Here is a 10,729-nt window from a genome sequence, read left to right as displayed (position 1 = left end):
GATTTCAGGATAGCTGTTGATGACACCTCTTAGTCTGTGAAGTATTCTTTTGTCCTTTCAGACAGTGAGCCAGTTCTTGAATACACAGGCTGAAGGCCAGCTGACCTTCGGCGGCCACCTTTGCAGCCCATTTCCACTTTTAATGTCCATTGTGATTCATTTATAACAAAAGGAAAACTCAGTTCCAGAAGATGATGTGCTGAACATAGTCCTTGTTTAAAGTTATGAATGAGGCATGCCTTTACTGACACAAGCTATTCATGAAGTTGGAGTTGTCCCACGCTTAAGCACAGCTAAATGTGGATCAAGAGAGTCAGCAGTATCTCACGATAAACAAACACGTGGGATCCTAGTCATACATGAAGCTGTCCTATAATGTGAAATCTTCTCCTAAAAATTTCCAAGCTACAATGGTAAGATTTTGCAAGGAGTGCCGCATTGCTTGTGTAGCCAGACTGCAGCAGAGGAAGAGCTTCTTCAAGTGTTGGATGAAAAACGATTGCAGTCAGTGAAGGAGAAGGTAGAGGCAATAGTCAATGCCCCAAAACTAAAAGATGTATCTGAGCTTAGATATTTTCTAAGCATGGTCCAATACTGCTTGCGATTTCTGCACGAGCTTGCAACTGTGTTAGCTCCACTACATGAGTTATTGAAGAAAGATGTGAAGTAGGAATGGTTTAAAGCACAACAAGATGCTTATGATGCTTGTAAGAGAAGCTTGACTAGTGATGCACTACTTGTTCATTATGACACAAATTGTGACCTGAAGCTAGCACGTGATGCTTCAAACTATGGAGTTGGAGCAGTGATCAGTCATGTCATAGATGATGGCTAAGAGAAGCCCATAGCATTTACGCGGCATACCCTGACCAAGAGTGAACGTAACTACATGCAGATAGAGAAGGAAGTACTTAGAATCATCTTTGGAATCAAAGGTTTCACTATTTTTGTTGGGTAGAAACTTTACCCGAGTTACAGATCAGAAACCCCTCGTAGCTATTCTGGGTCCAAAGTCTGCAATACCGACAATGGCAGCGTCAAAGATTCAGCGGTGGGCTCTCACAGTATGACTACTACATTGACCATCATAGTTCGAAGGAGAATGCTATAGCTGATGCACTGTTCCATTTGTTGCATGAAGACTCAAAAATAGGCTGTGAAGGTCCAATTTTCACAATAGCAGTTGTGGATGAGGACTTTCTAATCACTGCAACTGAAATTGCAGCAGAAACTCAGAAAGACCTAGTTTTAAAAAGGGTTTATGAACAGACTTTGAATAGGTTCACAGAGTTTGACTGGTGTACAGGTAAGGAACTGAAAATGTTCCACAATCAATGGAACAAGTTGTCACGTGAGCATGGATGCATTAAGTGCGTTGTGGAACATTTCGTCGAAGTTTGTGGTATTAAGAGATGCTTAGTTAAAATTGGTTGAAATGTGAAAAGTGTCATGTAGATCACATGATTCCAGCGAGGGATGATCCAAAACTTGAGTATAACCTGCTTGACATCAAGTTTTTGCCAGAGTGTGAACCAGTTCAGACTTCAGTGTCTGAAGTACCGTTTCAGAAAAAGAGACAATATCTTCTGTTAAGTCCTGAACTGAAACCAAACAGTCCAAAACCTGACTCTGTACCAAAAGCCTGTGAGAAAAGAAATACTTGCATTTATATAGCTCCTTTCACGACCACCAATGGCTCAAAGCGATTTGAGACAATGAAGTACTTTTTGAAGTGTAGTCAGTGATGTAATGCAGGAAACAATCAGGAAGATCAGGAAGACTTCATACACCAGTTGTTAGACTTGATTTATAGATACTGTTTAAAGAAAAAGAGCCAATTGTTATTTTGCCAAGTGTGCATATTCTGAAAGATTTGTTAAGTTGTATCGTTATTGTGGTGGTTGGTTAGCTTAGATGGCTTGACTGTGATGCAGAACAATGCCAATAGCGCAGGTTCAATCCCCATACCAGCTGTAGCAGTTCATGGAGGTCTGCCTCCTCGCCTTGCCCCACACTTGAGGAGTGGTGACCCTCAAGCTATACATCACCAACTGTCTCTCTCTAATGTGGAGAGATGCCTATGGTCCTTTGGGACTATGGCTAGAGCATAGTTAGTGTACCTGTAAATATTTTTTTTTTAAAAGGGGAAGCAATGTAATGTATTCCGATGTTATGAGTATCTTCAGTGCATGATGATGTCATTAAACATGTGATCGGCATATCTGTCTTTCTTTGCAAGTTCCTCCCAATATATAACATTGGGGAAACCTGTTCTTAGAGGTTTCCTGATCACAAAACAATCCCCCCTGCTCCCTCCCAGTCCCTGAGCTAATATTGTGACCGTGGATTTTGTAAGATGGAAACTGCACCGGGGTGGCAGTGCTGCTGAGGTTGGCTTTGTTATTGGAATGGGGAAAGCATCGTTTTGGGAGGTTGTGGAGAGAAATGTAGGTTTGGAACTACAAGTCAGAAAAGTGGCATTTGGAACCAGAAGGCAGGGAAGCTGAGAATAGAGCAGGAGAAAAGAAGGGTTGAGAGCAACAGGTGGGCAAATATTATGTCTGTGAGCTGGGCTTTGCTGGGAGAAAGAAAAGGGCACGATAATTTATTTTAATGAAGGTTTGAGGGGCAGGAATGACTGATTTGGAAGATAGCAAATGGAACCAACAGCACTGGCAGCAACAAGCATGGTGATGCAAAGGTGGGGAGCAGTATTTCAATATGTTAATGGGCATTATGGCAATTAGATAACCCCACTATTTTCCAGACTTTGCACTGGATCAGTATTTATTTGTAAAGCCCATGTACAATAAGTATACAGTAATGCTCAGCAGCTTTTGAATGCAAAAATGATTTCAAGTGATTGACGAAGATAAGAAACTGGTTGTAAAAGGGTGGTTTTTTTTTTTTTTGTTCACTTAGTTGGTGAGAAACTGTGGCACTGCCATATTTTCCTGAAGCCCTAGCAATTTGGACAATCCCTACTCTCTAAGTTCTTGAAGAGAGGGAAGAAGCAAGGAGGAACAATACAGGGCTGCTGGACAGGGAAGGGTTTGTCATGCAATGTTGCCATCCACCCACAAACAGGCATAGTTGCACCTTGATTTTATTACAGGAACTCTGTGTGAGACTGAATGAGATGTTGAATTGTCAGGAATTCAATGGCTGAGTTTTGCAAAAAGCTATAATCTGGATTGCAAATAAACTGTACCGCAAATAGGTCACGGTCAATGATTGTGAAGATCACTTTGGCCTTATAATTTATGCTGTGTGCTTATTCTAGCGATATCATCCTATGGGGAGGGTACCATGGAGTGCCAAACAAGGCAATCCTTCTTTGGCATCACTTTGAGCATCATAGTGTTCACTCTGCAGCTATAGAACAGTCGGCAGGGTACTGAGCTGCTTCGTCAATTGCCAGCAGACTTCTCTATGTTGTGTTTCCTTTCACTTTGCTTCTGCTTGGGACGCCTTTTCCCCTTCAGCTCAACAAAGGCTGCCAGTGAGTTGAAATGCTTTTTGAGTCTTTCCAAAGGCGAATGTTGACCACATAGCCTTTAAGCAGTTGCATCTCTTTGAATTTTGCCTAAGATGTGATTTATTGATCCTCCCATCAGGGTTGCTCCCTGCACAAGGCCAAGAACTCCACAGGGAATTATGAATAATTATGCAAATGATCTGACCATGGAAACGTGCAAACAATCAGCTCACTGCACTTCTGGCTAGCTTTCCGCTACCATGTAGTCATTCAGGTCTGAACTTTGCCAGGAAATCCTGATAATCTACACTAAGATGTTACTAAACCACAGGAAATATGGTAAAACATTTAGTAAGTAGTCCAATACAGACAATCACACATAGAACAAACACCAGCTTGCCAAACTAAATAATCATTTTATATGGGTGTTCATTAAATGTGGAATTGGCTGTACTAAAATATTTACTCATTTAGAGTTGGCTGCAAACACCAATAAAGTTTCACTGGCAAAGCAGTAATGAAACCATTATGATCCTCCGCTTCAGATGGTACTGTGCTGGTGAAAACCTATTGGAGAACTTTGAATTACTAAACCGATGACATCGAATATCTCTAGAATTCAGTAAAAGGTAACAATGATTTGCATTCAGTGTTAAACATTAGCATGAGGCAATTACAATAATGGGCTGATAACACAGTAACTTTTCAGAGTCAGCTTCAGCCTGAGACAGTGGCCAAGAATGGGGATGGGTTCAGTAACAATGGTACAGAGGTTGTACTGGGGGCTGAGGACAATAGCTACGTTCTTCCCCACACCCACCCCCAACCCACCACCTGTCTGCCTTTCTCTGGTTCTTTAAGACCCTCATTAAAATTCACTTCAGACCAAGCTTTTGATCACACCTCCTAATACCTGTTTCTTGAGCTCATTATCCATTTTTATCTGATTATGCCTCTGTGATCTATAATGCAAGGTTTTGTGACAATTTTCCATTCCCACAACATGCTTGTGAATCAACTTATGTTTTCTATGGTTTTGAATTATTTTTTGTGATGAAATGCCCAAAACTGTCCACAGTGCTCTTTCGTGTTGCCTACCCAATGCTTTGCATAAATTGTTTATTCCTGTGCTCTATACTCTTATACATAAACTCCAATTTGTTTAATGACTTTTCCCTTACATTACAACACTGACAACAATTCAAAACTAAATAATTAGCTGTGAAATGCTTTGGAATATCCTGAGGTTGTTAAAGGTGTTTTTTTAAATTACTAGTTATTTCAATTTATCTGTGCTCAGTTTATCAGATGAACCTTTGGATCTCTCTCTTTATCCACACCCCACAATGTCTTTCCTTTTATTTTCTGCCAAATTGCATTACTTCATATGTGTACACATTAAATTATATTTGCCACTGGTCTGCCTCTTCTGCTAATCTGCCTATGTTTCCCTGAATTTTTACCCCTTGCTGTTTGGCAGACTTCTGACTTTTGTGTCATCAACAGATTTCCTATTTGTGGTCCCTATATAGAGAACAAAGGGGGATGCAGCACTGTCCTCTGGTGTACATAATTTCGAACCCTTCTCTGCATTTTGTTCAGAGATTGGATCTTTGTGCTTTGTTGACCAGAACTGAATGCAGTATTCAAGATGCAGTCAGACCACAGTATTATAAGCTTCAGCAGCACAAGTTCTGACTCCAATTCTACTGATTTTGTCATAATAGGTAACTCAGCATTTTGTTTCTTTGGTTAATTACTTTGCAATAATGGAGAATGGCCACTGTAGCATTATTAACACTTTCAGATCTCTCTCTCTCTCTCTCTCTGTTTTAGCTTCATAACCAGTGGATTCCCGGGGAACCTTGGGAACTCCTGCAAAGGTAGTCCCTTGATATAAGATCCACCCATGGTCTCCCATTGGAATTTAGAGGAAAAGTACAAATTGGGAGAATCTTGGTGTAGCCAGGTTCTTCCTCCAGATTCTTGCCACCCCAGGCAAAAATCAATCATTTTGCACTTCTCCAAGCCCAGGAATTTATAGCCCTCGGTGTTTCTTTATTTCCTCAGCTGATGCTCAGAAATTGCAATGTATCTCACATTACTTCAGATGATGATTAAAACATATATTGACATCCCATGTAGCAAGCTCACCCTTAACCCTATTTATTCATGAATAGTTATTCGCACCAGAAAGCAGGAAAATTGGGGTATTAAAATCAATACAAAAACAGCAGTCTGGACCAATTCATAATGGGTTAAAAAGACAAATCAGCTCAATGAGATCCTGTGAAAACCTCCTTGCAGATCGTGCAATAAAACTGCTTTCAGAAAGATATAGCAGATTTATTAAAGAAACAGAATACCGTCTTTGCAGGAATTATGTAGAGCGGTATTCCTTCCCAGCACTTTTGTGTGTGAAACTGAACTGCTAATAATTTGAGATATACTGGATACTCCTGAAAGTCTGTCTGTGAGGTAGAGAATATTTACTTTGAACAAAGCAATAGTCTTCACACTGCCTTCTCCCTCTTTGGGTCATATCACTTGTCCATTGACACCTGGCTCAAAGCACGATTAACTTAATTGGCCTACTTTGGACTGGGATAAGAACAGCATCCCTTGATTACTTACAGTGATTTGTTTCTGGAGTATTTATTTCCTCGGTGATCAAAATATTACACATGTTAAGAATACTTGGTCTCTTCAAAAGCTGACAGTAAATCTTTTGTCTAGCCAATCTGTGAACTTTTAAATGAATCGCAACTTCCATTTTGAGTGTGATGTTTTAAAACTAATTTAAACTAAGACACAGTGAAGAAAAATAAACCACGAACAGGATATTCCATTACTTTCACATTACTTCCCTCCCCCGAGTACACGTTCTTCATGAGTGCTGCTATTGTACCACTGATGAGAACTGTAACTGCAGTTTAACTTTGGTGGGAATGTGTGTCAGTATTCGGGTTAGTTTGACTATCATAGTAAGATTCGCCATTGTAACGGGCATGTATACTTATCACATGTCAAATCTAACTAAGCAAAGGGATTGCAGTCAGAATACATAATAAATGTCCCCCTGTACAAATATGATTGTAAATTTGCAACACCGCAATGATGTTTGGATTCTTTTTCAATTGCTGAGTGTGCCAGTTTATGTGGCAGTAACTATGTCTCTGGTAGATGGATGGGCATGCATCCAACAGTCATTCACCTGATTCTACTGAGCATCAGTTGAATGTGTCTTGGAAGACCATAAACATTTGGTTCTAAATCTTGTAGTATAGAAGGAAATCTTTCAGCCTCATAGGTGTGTTCTCATTTTAATGAAAATAACCACTTATTTGGCTTTACCTTTTGGATCAAGTCAGTCAATGGTGTAGTCATAACTGGAGATGAATCTGTGTTCATAGTCATTCATCCTAAAAAATGACCTTACCTATTTTATTTTCAAGGTGAAAGAATTGCATGATGATGTTCACCTTTGTCCATTTCAGAGAATTTCCCTTACATTCACATCGTGATGTGGATACAATTTTCCCCATGCTTTTTGGTTTTGACAATGAGTCCTGCTTCTCTTAATCTAGTATGAATATTGGTGACATGAGCAAGGTGCTCAGACCATGTCTGAGTAACGATGGTAATATAGTCCATTTCTACCAGGGAGTTATCCTCTGCCCCTTTCTGCACAGAATCCACCAGATGCTGAAATGTAGTAAAAGCTATTTTTCAAATGGGCAGGACTATAAATTTATACAACCCTGTTGGTGTGACAAATGTGGAGTGTGCCAGGGCTCCACTTTTTTTCTCCAGAACCAATTTCTTTTAAGCTATTAAGGTACACATTAGCTTCTATCAGGCCATTTTGTTTCTGGTAATTGTTGCACAACTGTGTGGCTTTAACATTCAAAGGCTAGTCACTGCCAGTGAGAGTGGCTGTGGGACAGCTGTATTGCCCCCAAAATGGAACATCACTTGCATTTCCCTGGCTATGTGTTCCCTTGTGCCATGTGGCACAGGGTAGATTGTAGCGCCCATGTTTACCAGTTACACAAATTGTTTTACATAGCCTGTCTTCCTGAGGGCAGAGACTGAAAGTGTAGCAGCATCTCTTTAGTCAGTTGTTGCTGTGTAGGGAATAGCTGAGCAGCTAGAGTAAAATTACCCATTGAAGATAAGAAACTATTTTTGTTCAAAACTTCTGAAAGGAATTTGATTTTAATTTTTGTCTGTGGGAAATTATCAGTCCATATTTTGGATATCAGGCAACAATCTGCCATTTTCTATTGAAAGAGGCATAGCCAAGAATGACTTCAATTACCTTTGTATAATAATATATTGTACATTTATTTGATCCATATGCACTTTGTTCTTGGGTATTTGCCAGACCTCACTGGACACTACTGGTTCCTTTTATAATACAGGAAGCAAACAGTCAGGGTAGACTCCTGCCAGAGATGGCATCGGAACAGAGAATAGAACAAAGAGTTGCCTGTCTGGCTAAATCCTCTGATTCAGAACATCCTTCTCCTGACCAGAAAATGCACTTTCTGGGAATTTTAGTTTGTCACAAGTATTTACTCCATTCAGTCGGATTTGGATCTTACTGTTGGGAGTGCTTACAATGGTTGTTGAATTTTATCTTATATTTTTAATTCTTTTTTTTTACTCTTGTTTCCTAATGTGTTTCTTTTGCACCTGCAAATTTAGCTTGCAGCTTTTTCTTCAGCTTTGATTTGCTGGGATGGAAGTGCTGATGTTCACTATTGTCAACGTCAATGCTTCACCGCGGGAACGGTTTTCGCGAGGCAATTTTTTTTTGTTTAGTAGTCCAGATGTTAGCAAGTTAAGAACATACGAGGTGCAGGAACAGGAAAAGGTGGTTAGCTTTGAACTTGAACTTTTCTTTAGATAAATAATGACACCGTTCCTCTACATTGATGACGTACACCAAAGAAAATAAATCCAGTTACACACTTGTGAAATTATCATCTAATCGCTGCTACACTCAAGTGTCTCGTGATATCACCAGAAGCATCACAAATCAATTTCAAAAAGCAGAACCATCTACTGCATTATTAATGAGAACTACTTTTGGTGGTTATTTGCAACAAAATTTGAAGTTCAAAAGAATTTGTCTCATTTCATTTTTTTTAAACGCTGACCTGTCAGAACTTCAGATATTTAATGCTGGTGGAAAAGACTATAGAATGGAAGCTTGCTGGTGCAGTATGCTACATGTACGTGCGTTTGAAGACTACAGTTTTAGAAAATGACCTGTAATGCGCAAAATCTGCTTTCACTCATTTTTTTAACAACAAAAAAATGTTTCTTCTGGAAATAAGGTAGTAGTGACTGTTCCAAAAGAGTACAAAAGTTAAACACAACAAATTTATAATCATGAATTAAATAAAAGTTTAATGCATCTTAATTTCCTCCTGATAAAACAATTTATTCTATATTGATTTTAGTTATGCAAAACTATGGTTACAGGCAGCTTAATGTTGATTACACTATAAATGTAAGATGTTGACAGAAGTGAAATATGTAGATCGTTTAGCTACAGTGTGTTAAATATGTTAATCACAATTTTAAAAATAAATGTGTCACTGAAATTCTGCAAGTACATCATGCAAAATTAAAATGAAATCAGCTTATGTTTGAGAATAATAGTCCCTCCAGATAACTAACCTTTAAACCCAGATCAGGGCAAAATAAATGTGTTGAAATGCTCTATCATCTCTTAAGCACAAGAAATAACAGTTCACGCTGCTGCTTTGAAGTCTAATTTAGCATTCAGAAGACCTCCTTGCCTTTCTCAGACAACTAAAAGTTCTTATCATAAAGACTTAACAGTTTAGGCTCTATTTGAAGTGTTTTTTTCATTTTGTATAATTTAGATTTTCATGATGATGAAAGTTCGAGGAGCTGTGTGTCATTTCCTTCTTTTATGCCCTTAGCCTTGCTTGTTCTGCAACCCCCGGTGTGAAGAGAAAGAAACTGTATCTTTGTGCAGGAAACTAGATAAAAGACTTCCTTTTCCTCTCTGTGGACATCTGTGGTAATCACATTCTATTACAAATCATTAGAACTGTTCAATTTTGACACATCACACAGAATTTGTACATGTGTTCTTGCTGGCAAAGAAATAATAGAGCTGCAGGGATTAGAAAAGTACTAGTAAATGTACAGTAGTGAAGGCAGAATGCACAGCTCCTTTGTTAAGGCACCCTTACATTTTCCATAGAAATTGAAATTGTGACCAGATAAAGTGTAATTTTTGGATCACAGGGAATGTATTTTAGATCAGGAATTACACTGCTATGGGCTTCTAGAGTTAGATGCAGAGATTTCCCAGGTATTTGCAATTGACATACAATTGCTATAAATCTGGTGCAAGCATCAGAACCAGCAGGAAACTTCTGTGCAGCCTTTTCAATGCACTGTTCAGCAGCACACTAGTGTTGTATGATTGCCTTTAAGATCTTAGTATGCTAATGAGCTAAGTACCAGGATATAGTCATGTGACTCAAAGCCAGCGTAACTCTGCAACTGTAACACCTTGAGTAAGGTTTTGTAAATCATTATCTCTGTATTGTAGATAATAGTCTCGCTGTAAATAAACCTGTTTGAACTCTTCAACCAACTGGACTCCACGTATCTCATCTATGTTGCATCAGACAACATGAAAGAACTCATTATATGGTGGCAGCTGTGGTGAGAAGACAAAATCTGGGGTTGAAGACCACAATTAAAACAGCTCTGCAAATGACCTTTCCTACAGCCAGTAGAGAGAAAGTTCAAGAAAAATACTGGCTCAAACAGTGAAAAAAGAACTTACCTCGAGCTATAGAAGACAGACTACAGAATGACAGGCTGCAAGTAAATTGCGTGAGTCCTTGCACCGACGGTCGAGGGATACTGCTTTAAAAAAAAGCTTTGAAGTCCTTCAAAAGATTTGTTTATTTTTCAAAAGCTCTGTGTAGAAAAAATTGGGGAAGACCCGACTCCTTTCCCGAGCTGATCGAGGTCGACGCCATTAGAAAAAATGTGGAAAAATCCAGATCACTGCAGAGCTTTCATTCACACAACCAAAGTTTAAAAAAACACATTAAGTTACTCGAGCATGAATAAGAGCTTCCATTCGCAAAACCACAGTAAAAAAAAATAAAACCACTCGAGTGCGAAGAACATAAAAAACCATATTGAACTGTCTAATGAACAGCTGTGTAAACAGAACAGGCTTAAGTG

At 39.0% G+C, this 10,729-nt stretch overlaps 1 long non-coding RNA gene across 1 annotated transcript; it reads left to right on the top strand.

Annotated features, from left to right (window-relative positions):
• Positions 1-8,643: 8,643 nt before the first annotated feature.
• Positions 8,644-10,382, top strand: LOC137379827 (uncharacterized). The gene is made up of 3 exons (XR_010976923.1): positions 8,644-8,718; positions 9,439-9,539; positions 10,080-10,382. It is a non-coding gene; the product is annotated as an uncharacterized lncRNA (long non-coding RNA).
• Positions 10,383-10,729: the final 347 nt, after the last annotated feature.

The sequence above is a fragment of the Heterodontus francisci genome, chromosome 18, assembly GCF_036365525.1.
Source record: "Heterodontus francisci isolate sHetFra1 chromosome 18, sHetFra1.hap1, whole genome shotgun sequence".
NCBI classification, from domain to species: domain Eukaryota; kingdom Metazoa; phylum Chordata; class Chondrichthyes; order Heterodontiformes; family Heterodontidae; genus Heterodontus; species Heterodontus francisci.
This window is presented reverse-complemented; position numbering and strand designations above follow the sequence as displayed.